The following is a 12,491-nucleotide window of genomic DNA, read 5'->3' on the forward strand; positions in this document are numbered from 1 at the left end:
TTGAGATGTAAGTAAACGATTCACTAGTTATTTCAAGAATATCAAATTATAAGTATAAGTTTTAAACTTATATTTGAGATGTAAGTAAATGCCTCACTTGTTATTTTATAAATATCAAAATAAAAGTATAAATTTTAAACTATATTTATAATGTTAGTAAATGATTCACTTGTTATTTTCAAATTCCAATATGATTAATGGAAATTCAATCGGGGATTCTCAAATTCAAGTATGATTATTAGAAATTGAACTGGGGATTCTCAAATTCGAGTATGATTAGTGGAAATTCAATTGAGAATTTTCAAATTCGAGTATGATTAGTGGAATTTCAATTGGGGATTCTCAAATTCGAGTATGATTAGTTGAAATTTAATTGGAGATTCTCAAAATCGAATATGATTAATGAAAATTCAATTGAGGATTTTCAAATTCAAGTATAATTAGTGAAAATTCAATTGTGAATTCTCAAAATCGAGTAAGATTAGTTGAAATTCAATTGGGGATTCTCAAATTCAAGTATGATTAGTTGAAATTCAATTGGAGATTCTCAAATTTAAGTATGATTAGTGGAAATTGAATTGGGGATTCTCAAATTCAAGTATAATTAGTGGAAATTCAATTGGGGATCTCAAATTCGAGAATGATTACTGAAAATTTAATTGGGAATTCTAAAATTCAAGTTGATTAGTGGAAATTCAATTGGGGATTCTCAAATTCAAGTATGATTAGTTGAAATTCAATTGGGGATTCTAAAATTTAAGTTTGATTAGTGAAAATTCAATTGAGGATTCTCAAATTCAAGTATGATTAGTTGAAATTCAATTGGGGATTCTAAAAGTCAAGTTTGATTAGTAAAAATTCAATAGGGGATTCTCACATTCAAGTATGATTAGTTGAAATTCAATTGGGGATTACCGAATTCAAGTATGATTAGAAGAATTTCAATTGAGGATTTACAAATTCAAGTATGATTAGTGGAAATTCAATTGGGGATTCTCAAATTCAAGTATGATTAGTTGAAATTCAATTAAGGATTCTCAAATTCAAGTATGATTAGTGAAAATTCAATTGATGATTATCAAAATCAAGTATGATTAGTAGAAATTCAATTGGGGATTTTCAAATTCAAGTATGATTAGAAGTAATTTCAATTGGGGATTCTCAAATTCAAGTATGATTAGTGGAAATTCAATTGGGGATTCTAGAATTCAAGTATGATTAGAAGAATTTCAATTGAGGATTTACAAATTCAAGTATGATTAGTGGAAATTCAATTGGGGATTCTCAAATTCGAGAATGATTACTGAAAATTTAATTGGGAATTCTAAAATTAGAGTTGATTAGTGGAAATTCAATTGGGGATTCTCAAATTCAAGTATGATTAGTTGAAATTCAATTGGGGATTCTAAAATTTAAGTTTGATTAGTGAAAATTCAATTGGGGATTCTCAAATTCAAGTATGATTAGTTCAAATTCGATTGGGTATTCTCAAATTCGAGTATGATTAGAAGAATTTCAATTGGGGATTCTCAAAATTAAGTATGATTAGTGGAAATTCAATTGAGGATTCTCAAATTCAAGTATGATTAGTTGAAATTCAATTGGGTATTCTCAAATTCGAGTATGATTAGAAGAATTTTAATTAGTGATTCTCAAATTCAAGTATGATTAGTTGAAATTCAATTGGAGATTCTCAAATTTAAGTATGATTAGTGGAAATTGAATTGGGGATTCTCAAATTCAAGTATAATTAGTGGAAATTCAATTGCGGATTCTTAAATTCGAGAATGATTACTGAAAATTTATTTGGGAATTCTAAAATTCAAGTTGATTAGTGGAAATTCAATTGGGGATTCTCAACTTTAGGGGTGGGAAGATAGGGTTCGGGTATAGGGTACCCGATTACCCGACCCGAAAAAATCGGGTATCGGGTACCCTATACCCGAAAATTTCGGGTTCGGGGTCGGTATCGGGTATTTTGGGTACTAAAATATCGGGTATCGGGTATACCCGATCGGGTATCGGGTATACCCGAAAATACCTGATTTTTTCAATTAATTAATAATTATATATTAAATTATTTAATTAATTAAATTAATTTCAAAACACTTCCCACCCAGCCCTAACTTCGTTCCTTCCTCTTGCTGCCCGCCTCCCTCTGTTCCAAGTTCCAAACTTTCCTTGCCCTCCCTCTGCCCGCCTCCCCCAGCCTCCTCACGCGGCGCGCCGGCGCCGGCCTCCGTCGCCCCCAGCCAGGTCGCGAGCCGTCCCCAGCCAGGTCCGAGCAGACGCCGCCAGCCGCGCAGGGCGCAGGACGCAGCTGCCGCCATCGTCCCAGCAACCGCGCCGCCTCCGAGCAGGTCCGAGCTCCCAGCAGACGCCGCCAGCCGTCCCCACTCCCCAGGTACGATTCTTCTTCTTCTTCTTCTTCTTTCTTTTTTTTTAAATGACTCAATGTATTCCAACTTCCACGCAGCTGCCGCCGTCGCCTCCGAGCTCGTCGACCCAGCCGCCGTCGCCTCCGAGCCCGATTTCAGAATTTGACCTCAAAAACCTAATTTTGACCGGGTAATTTCGGGTACCCGAATACCCGACTCAGGTACCCGAGTCGGGTATTAGGGTACCCGATTAATTTTCGGGTTCGGGGTCGGGTGGTGTTTTTCTGGCATTTTCGGGATCGGGTACCCGATCCCGACCCGATTCCCAGCCCTACTCAAATTCAAGTATAATTAGTTGAAATTCAATTGGGGATTCTAAAAGTCAAGTTTAATTAGTGAAAATTCAATTGGGGATTCTCAAATTCAAGTATGATTAGTTGAAATTCAATTGGGGATTCCAAAAGTCAAGTTTGATTAGTGAAAATTCAATAGGGGATTCTCACATTCAAGTATGATTAGTTGAAATTGTAACAACCCGCTCTTTTATTATATTTAAACCCAGTAATTATTTATTATTTAAATTCAACTCATGACACTGGATTATATTCTAATTAAGCAGGATTATTATTTTATTACCAAGTCAGTAGCTTCGCGTAAATAAAACCGCGATGAGAATTATTGAGTAAGCCAATAATTATTTATTTCAGATTCATAACTGACTTAGTTAAGTCATGTTATTTATTAATCACAATAGAATTATTTTTCTATTATTATTTCTTGAGTCGTGATTTATTCCGGTTTATGAAGAATTAAATCTGCGGATTTAATTTAGAATTTATTCTAGCTAAGAAAGGAAGCAGATATCGAGTAGTTTCATAAACACGCGATATTAACAAAACCCAGTAGATGGTTTTTTTAAAAAAAAATGCAATACAATATTACAGATATAGAAATTCCAAGACAAGAATTATTGCTTCTGTTTATACTTCACTTTACAAACCCCTATTTTTCTATCTATCTACCAACACTTAAAAAAAAAAAAAGAGAGGAATAGTGTATGTGTGTGAAAGAAATCTGCAGCTATCCCTTAAGCGCATGCTCAGCCATATTTTTGACTCCAACTCCACGCCTGTGTAATATTCTTCTTTGACTCCAGCTCCAGCAGCATATTTGCAAAATTTTCACACCCGAACACCTTCATTTGGTTTCAGATTTCAGCAGCTATTAATCCTCATCTCATACCCATTCCACACTTAAACATTTTCATCATTCTCTGCCAAAGAAATTTTCAAAGTATCAGTTAATTCTTGCTTCATTCAACATCAACGAGCAGTTCATTCAACAACCAACACAAACATTCAAGGTATTGATTCTATCTCAAATATCCATTCCAGTAAAGCATTCATACCAAAGCACGATCAGTTTCACAATGATAGAAAACCTTTGTAAGCATACTGAACTTAACAAAGTTACACTCCTTATAATGCAAACACCAACAATTCTTAGGCAAAGCAAGAACAGACTGCACTCTTTCACACTAGGAAAATAAGAATTTTAGAAGATGTACCTCTAGACTGCCTTTGTTCGTATGTTGCTAAGACAAATACAGTAAAACCCCAAACTCCAAATCACACGCCATTTTCTTAATAACGAAGAGACAAGACAAGAACTTAGCTTTAGACGACGAAGGACGCTGCCCAGATCAGTCGGGCTAAGAGACGTCGAGTGGGCGGCGACTACTGCCAGCTCTGAATTGAGGATGACGGCGCACCGAACCAAAGCTGTGGCGACTTCGCCGATTTCCGAAATCTGCCAGTGGTGGCGAATGAAACCCAGATACGGCAGTCTCGCCGGAAATCGCACGCCGAGGCGACGAACGGAGACACAGCATCCTTCACGCGGCGGCGTCGAACAGAGGGAAGGCGATTTTCTGATTTTTGGAAAGCTAGGGCTTTTACTCCATTCTTCATTTGGGGATTTCGATTGAGAGGCAAATCGAGAGAGGGGGGAAGCCTGAGGAGGCAGGTGAACGCCGGCCACGCCGGCAACAGGTCGCTGGACTGCAGGAGACCGCGGCGGCAGCAGAAGCCTCGGCGTCGGCTGGAGGCGGAGCAAGAGGGAGACGAGTTTGAGAGAGAGCAGATCGCTTGAGAGAAGAGGAAGAAAGAAGGGCGCACGGATGGGCGCGAAGGCAGCCAGCGCCGGATTCCGGAGCCACGGCGGCGGAACTCCTCGGCGACGGCGTGCTTCATGTGGGAGGAAGAGAGAGGTGACGGATAGAGAAGGGAAGAGAGAGAGATGTGAGCAGCATTTTTTTTCTAAATTGTGAGAAGAGAGAGAGATGTGAGCAGCATTTTTTCTAAATTGTGAGAATAAGAGGGATGTGGGTTCTGCTTTTAAGAAAAAAAAAAAGGAGAGAGATTCGGTTTTATTGAATTGTGAGAGATAGGAATAATCTTGCTTTAATAAAGATAGAGAGAAAGAGATGTGAGAGATAGGCGTGAATTGTGATAGAAAATAGAGAGGGACCGAGATTAAAGGAGAAGGAACGAGATGTTGAATTTTGTTGGGCCAATCCTTGGCTAAAGCTTATTTTTATTGTTTTGGGCTTTCTTTTGGGCTCCCATTATTTATTTAATAGGCTTCAAATTTATATAAATGGGCTTCTATTATTGGGTTAATAATGGGTTTCGAATTTTATATTACTTGGGCTCCTACGATTTAATTGATTAAGTCCAATGAAATTTATTTATTTAACCCAATAAGAATTATTATTTTAGGCCTCTTCATTAATCCTAATTATTTTAATTAGTGATTAATATTAGAATTTACTAATTATTTTAAGGGTGATGATGGGCTCACTTATTGGGCTTCATGATTTTATTATCTTGGGCCTCATGTGTTGGGCTCTAGAATTTAATTGATGTTGGGCCTAATATTATTAATGCACTGGGCTTTGAATTTATTCATTTGGGCTCGAATTAAATTCCTATCGGGCCATCATAATTATTCTATTAAGTTTAATTAGAGAAAATTTTAAGACTTACTAATTATTAATTAGTAAGTGAATTAGATTATTTTTAAGATGAGTAGATTATTAAATATTAATAATCCGACCTCATAAGACGAGCTTTATTTCCTTAAATAGGATTAACATCTCATAATTTAATTAAAGGAATATGAGTCATGCATAATCATTTCACGCATCCTCATTTATTGAGATTTTTCGAGAATTAGAATCTTATTTTATTTTCTCGAATTAAAGGTCAAACACCAGAGTTAGAGCTAAACCGTGAGTCTGCTATTCAGGTAGGCTTTCTACGTATAAACTAAAATTATATATTAGAATTGTTAAGACTTTATGCTTATGAATTTAAATGATATTGTCAATGCCTAAATGCTTTATGTTTTATTATTAATTGCCTATCTGATGTTAATCGAATTCGGATTCTGGATGGGACTCAAATCCCTTCGGAATTAGTGTACACCTTGTGATCGTGAGTCATCTAGCGGGTTGGCCGATCATAGTGTCCGTAGAGGGAGGCCTCCCTCTCGGCACGAGTTACTGATATGGTGATTAATGATATAAAATACCTGCGCGGGTTATTGATGAAAGAAATGATATTATGTTTGGTAAATACGAGTCTTTAAAGGAAAACCCTCGTATATTACTACTGTTGAAAGGCTTGACAATAAAATATTATGCATGTATGTAAATTTCGGCAAGTGTCCACTAAGTACTTTTGTACTTAGCCCTGCATGTATTTTTAAATGTGCAGGTTGAGCTGTGATCAAGGATGTAGTGTGCAAGCGGAGCTTCTGTCAATCTAGGATGAGTACCTCAGAGTAGAGTATATGTCTTCATACATATATTCAAATTATTATTCCGCTGCAAACACTGATTATGTTAAGATATTATGTTATCTTGTCAAAACAATATGTATTATTTAATAATGTACTCAAACTCGTTGAGTACCTCTTTTGGATAATATTATGTACGGTTCCTTTTGACCTTCGTTAAATTCTAGTTAATTTCAATTGTTTTCCTTATACAAGTCGAGTCATCAAGAAACCGAATATGCCCTTTTCTAATCCCGCTCCTAATTCCCCTCCCCTAGTCGCGGTTTTCCCGAATTTGCTATCCTTAGCAAGTGCGGTCGTGACAGAAATTCAATTGGGGTTTATCGAATTCAAGTATGATTAGAAGAATTTCAATAGAGGATTTACAAATTCAAGTATGATTAGTGGAAATTCAATTGGGGATTTTCAAATTCAAGTATGATTAGTTGAAATTCAATTAAGGATTCTCAAATTCAAGTATGATTAGTGAAAATTCAATTGATGATTCTCAAAATCAAGTATGATTAGTTGAAATTCAATTGGGGATTTGCAAATTCAAATATGATTAGAAGTAATTTCAATTGGGGATTCTCAAATTCAAGTATGATTAGTGGAAATTCAATTAGGGATTCTCGAATTCAATTATGATTAGAAGAATTTCAATTGAGGATTTACAAATTCAAGTATTATTAGTGGAAATTCAATTGGGGATTCTCAAATTCGACAATGATTACTGAAAATTTAATTGAGAATTCTAAAATTCAAGTTGATTAGTGGAAATTCAATTGGAGATTCTCAAATTCAAGTATGATTAGTTGAAATTCAATTGGAGATTCTAAAATTTAAGTTTGATTAGTGAAAATTCAATTGGGGATTCTCAAATTCAAGTATGATTAGTTAAAATTCAATTGGGTATTCTCAAATTCGAGTATGATTAGAAGAATTTCAATTGGGGATTCTCAAAATTAAGTATGATTAGTGGAAATTCAATTGAGGATTCTCAAATTCAAGTATGATTAGTTGAAATTCAATTGAGTATTCTCAAATCGAGTATGATTAGAAGAATTTCAATTAGTGATTCTCAAATTCAAGTATGATTTGTTGAAATTCAATTGGAGATTCTCAAATTTAAGTATGATTAGTGGAAATTGAATTGGGGATTCTCAAATTCAAGTATAATTAGTGGAAATTCAATTGCGGATTCTCAAATTCGAGAATGATTACTGAAAATTTAATTGGGAATTCTATAATTCAAGTTGATTAGTGGAAATTCAATTGGGGATTCTCAAATTCAAGTATGATAAGTTGAAATTCAATTGGGGATTCTAAAAGTCAAGTTTGATTAGTGAAAATTCAATTGGGGATTCTCAAATTCAAGTATAATTAGTTGAAATTCAATTGAGGATTCTAATAGTCAAGTTTGATTAGTGAAAATTCAATAGGGGATTCTCACATTCAAGTATGGTTAGTTGAAATTCAATTGGGGTTTATCGAATTTGAGTATGATTAGAAGAATTTCAATTAGTGATTCTCAAATTCAAGTATGATTAGTTGAAATTCAATTGGAGATTCTCAAATTTAAGTATGATTAGTGGAAATTGAATTGGAGATTCTCAAATTCAAGTATAATTAGTGGAAATTCAATTGCGGATTCTCAAATTCGAGAATGATTACTGAAAATTTAATTGGCATTTCTAAAATTCAAGTTGATTAGTGGAAATTCAATTGGGGATTCTCAAATTCAAGTATGATTAGTTGAAATTTAATTGGGAATTCTAAAATGTAAGTTTGATTAGAAGAATTTCAATTGGGGATTCTCAAAATTAAGTATGATTAGTGGAAATTCAATTGAGGATTCTCAAATTCAAGTATGATTAGTTGAAATTCAATTGGGTATTCTCAAATTCGAGTGTGATTAGAAGAATTTCAATTAGTGATTCTCAAATTCAAGTATGATTAGTTGAAATTCAATTGGAGATTCTCAAATTTAAGTATGATTAGTGGAAATTGAATTGGGGATTATCAAATTCAAGTATAATTAGTGGAAATTCAATTGGGGATTCTCAAATTCGAGAATGATTACTGAAAATTTAATTGGGAATTCTAAAATTCAAGTTGATTAGTTGAAATTCAATTGGGGATTCTCAAATTCAAGTATGATTAGTTGAAATTCAATTGGGGATTCTAAAAGTCAAGTTTGATTAGTGAAAATTCAATTGGGGATTCTCAAATTCAAGTATGATTAGTGAAGATTCAATTGGGGATTCTCAAATTCAAGTATGATTAGTTGAAATTCAATTGGGTATTCTCAAATTCGAGTATGATTAGAAGAATTTCAATTAGTGATTCTCAAATTCAAGTATGATTAGTTGAAATTCAATTGGAAATTCTCAAATTCAAGTTTGATTAGTGGAAATTCAATTGAGGATTCTCTAATTCAAGTATGATTAGTGAAAATTCAATTGGGGATTCTCAAATTCAAGCATGATTAGTTGAAATTCAATTTGGGATTCTCAAATTCAAGTAGGATTAGTGGAAGTTCAATTGGGGATTCTCAAATTGAAGAATGGTTAGTGGAAATTCAATTGAGGATTTCCAAATTCAAGTGTGATTATAAGAATTTCAATAAGGGATTCTCAAATTCAAGTATGATTAGTGGAGATTCAATTGGGGATTTTCAAATTAAAGTATGATTAGTGGAAAATTAATTGAGGATTCTCAAATTTAAATATGATTAGTGAAAATTCAATTGGGGATTCTGAAATTTAAGTATGATTAGTGGAAAATCGATTGAGGATTCTGAAATTCAAGTATGATTAGTGGGTAATCGATTGGAGATTGTCAAATTCAAGTATGATTAGTTGAAAATTTATTGAGGATTCTCAAATTCAAGTATGATTAATGAGAAATCGATTGAGGATTCTCAAATTTAAGTTTTCTTTTACTATTTCTCTAATTCTTAACTCTTTTTTTTTATTATTATTGATATTTCGACTTTTAGCAAATTATGTAAGCCTTTTTATTTCAAACTAAATTTTCAATATTTTAGGATACTATGTCACTTTTATAAAAATGAGGCATATTATATATTACAATCTATATTAAGAAGAAAATTACAATTCTGACATTGAAAATGGATGTTTGGGAATATTTGTTAATACAAGAATGATGTAACTATTTTTCTTGATTTGGTTAATTATTTATTTATAAAAATATTAAAACTCTTTTTTTCTCTTTTGATTCTTTTTTCTAACGATTGTCAACTTCAACTCACAAAAAAATAGAATTTCATATATTATATAGATTTATTCAATTTTTGTTTACGTTTTTTGTATGAATTATTTATCTATTTATTTATTTTATTAATATATTTGTTGTTATTTTTTTATTTTTGGTATATTTAAATATGGACTTTTAGTAATAATATAGTTTGGACTATTAATTTTTTTTATATTGATAGTTAAGTACTATTTGCTCTCAAAATGAGACCAAATTATATTATTTACTTTACAATCTATAAATTTAACTATTATTACACTATGCTCATGAAATTTAATATTACACTCATTGACTTGATAATATTATTATTTTACACTAATTCAAATCAAATACTTATATTTTAATTAATATAAATTATTTTTATTATCTATTAATCTAACTCATAAATGGTGATATTTTGATATTTTTTTATAATTTAAATTTTTTAAAATAATACACTATGCTCGCAGGGGGATATATATTCATCAAAATTTCCCATAATTTGAGTTTGAATGGGTTTAATTAAAATCAATAAGACATGATTAAAATAACACTTTTTCCACTATCAATACACTTTATAATTTTTCCTTAAAATTCGTGTCATCCTTAAAGAGGAAACTGTTAGGTCCGGGGGGTCTCGAATAGGTGTATGAGGGGGGAATACATTGCAACAATCTACCGACCTCAATCAGAGGGATCTCAGTCAGAGATTAGAACGAAACTTTGCATGCAAACAAGACACCTGTTTTACCGAAATTAGTTTTGACCAACAGGGTTGACGACTGATACTGAAAGCTCTTCAGTAAAGAGTTATCAGTTAAGTTACTGGAACTTAACTGATCCAAGTAAGGGCTTCAGTCGTGTTTGCAAAGATAGAGATGATATCGCTCTTCCTTACTATCAGAGGATAGTTCAGTCAGATTGATATCATACGCAGCGGAAATTAAACTTAGTTTCGCAATAGCCTCGGTGGAGCAAGTTGTTGGATTAAGGTTTCTCTTTGTTATTAGTCAGTGTTCAGTTTTATCAATTGAAATAGCACAAGTAAGAATGTAAAACTGAAAGCTGTAAATAACACATAGACTTTTACGTAGTTCGGAAAAACCCTTTCCTACATCCACGGCTGGTTGATCAGACCAACAATCCACTCCGCAAGTGCTTGCCTGGTGCACTGCAAACTGTACCCGTGTGCTTGCCTGGTGCACACAACCGTAAACTGAAGATAACCCCTCTTCAGCACCCACACACCTCGCGTAGGATTTCCCTGCTAAGCACACCTCGTGCTCAGACTTTCCACTCAGAGTTCAGAGTACCTTCCTGAACTCCGAATCACTCAAACACTCTTATGGGGGAGAGGTTTAAACGAGTGCCAACTATACTTACAAAGAACAAGTTCTTTGAAGCAAGTTTGACCTTTGGCTTCTGGGTAAACAGATATATGCCTAGGGTCTAAGAGAATGTATGTAATCAGCAGTGACTGATTTTGGCTTTGGAATTCTCTTCTTCGATTCAAGCTTTGGGCCGGTTAAGCTTTAGGCTGAGTAGCAATTTCGGCAGAGCTTCAGCTTATATTGTTGAATCGGTGAAGATTGAAGTGATCCTCGAGCGCTATTTGTAGGAGAACTCTTGAATAGATCTGTTGGCGTAAATCGTCATCAAGATTTCTTCCGTTGGAGAGCAATTCAAATTTGGGCTGAGGCTTCAATCTTCGAGGTTCCTTGTCTGTGTGGAAACGACTCTCTTTAATGGACAGGAGATGTGACATCTCTGAAAAGTAACCACCAGATATGAATGACCTCTGCATAGATAAGATATTCTGATATCTCTGCATTTAATGCGGTTGTACTTGTGCGTACGTGGCTTCCTCTGAACGTTGGAAGATCAGTCCTAGGAGGAATGTTCAACTGATACTTGACTTTAGTATCAGTCCATTGCGCGCATTAAATAATCAGTCTTCAACTGATTTGATGTGTGTATTTTAGTTACCTAGTTTAGTGTGTGTTTGCTATGGTTTTATATTAGTTTTACATAGTTTGTGATATTTTGGCGCAGGAATTAGAAGGATTGAAGATGGATGCTCATGGATGGAAGATGTTGGTGGAAGTCGAGTATTTGTTGAAGACAACGTGTTTTTGAAGAGGAATTAAAGATTGGGCTTAAAATTAATTATTCTAGATTTAATGAAGCCCTAAACTCTTGTTTTATTATTTATTTTGGGCTTAAGTTTTGATAGGGCCGAAAACAACCCAATTTTGTGGGCTAAGGGTCGGCCACTATAAGGGACTAATTCCCTAATTTTGTTTCCTTAACTAAGCCGCAATTTTAGAATAGATAAATAGGAGTTTGACTTTGATTAGGATGGAGAATTATTCACTTTAGCATTAGGTTATTGTTTTGAGTTTTTTTGGAGACACAGCTGCAATCTTTGACAAGAGGAGACCTTTTCTTATTTCAATTCTTGATTTTCATGCAATTAATTTATATACGTGTTTTTAGTATTAGAATTCCTTTGCTTTACTTTACTTTTAGTTCTTGAATTGGCAGCTGGAATCGAATTGGAGCAGACGAGTTTTTCAATTGGTTCAAGTGGTTACTTTAATTTCTTGCAATTTATTTCGTTAGCTTTCGTTCGGTTATTTTTCTTATGCTTATTTTTATTTATTTGATTGTTTTTAATTTAAGCATGAGTAGCTAATTCTTTTAATTCGGCGAGAATAATGAAACTCTAATTTAATGATCTGTGAGACCTAATTGGTTTAAAGTTGATTCCTATTGATTCTGATTAATTCCTAGGTTCCAAGATAATTCTGATTTTATTTAAGCCTGATCAACTTAGATTAAATTGGATTACAGTCAATTAGTTCCTGTCAATCCGTAATTGTTGGAATTGGACTAATTAGTGATACAACTACCGTGTTCGTAGGGGGAATTAATTGGTATATTAATTATTACTAGCGTCTCTAGGATAATTGATATAAATTGGGTTCCTTCATCTTAATGCTATTAGAATATTAA

This window comes from Salvia miltiorrhiza, chromosome 7, assembly GCF_028751815.1.
Source record: "Salvia miltiorrhiza cultivar Shanhuang (shh) chromosome 7, IMPLAD_Smil_shh, whole genome shotgun sequence".
NCBI lineage: Eukaryota > Viridiplantae > Streptophyta > Magnoliopsida > Lamiales > Lamiaceae > Salvia > Salvia miltiorrhiza.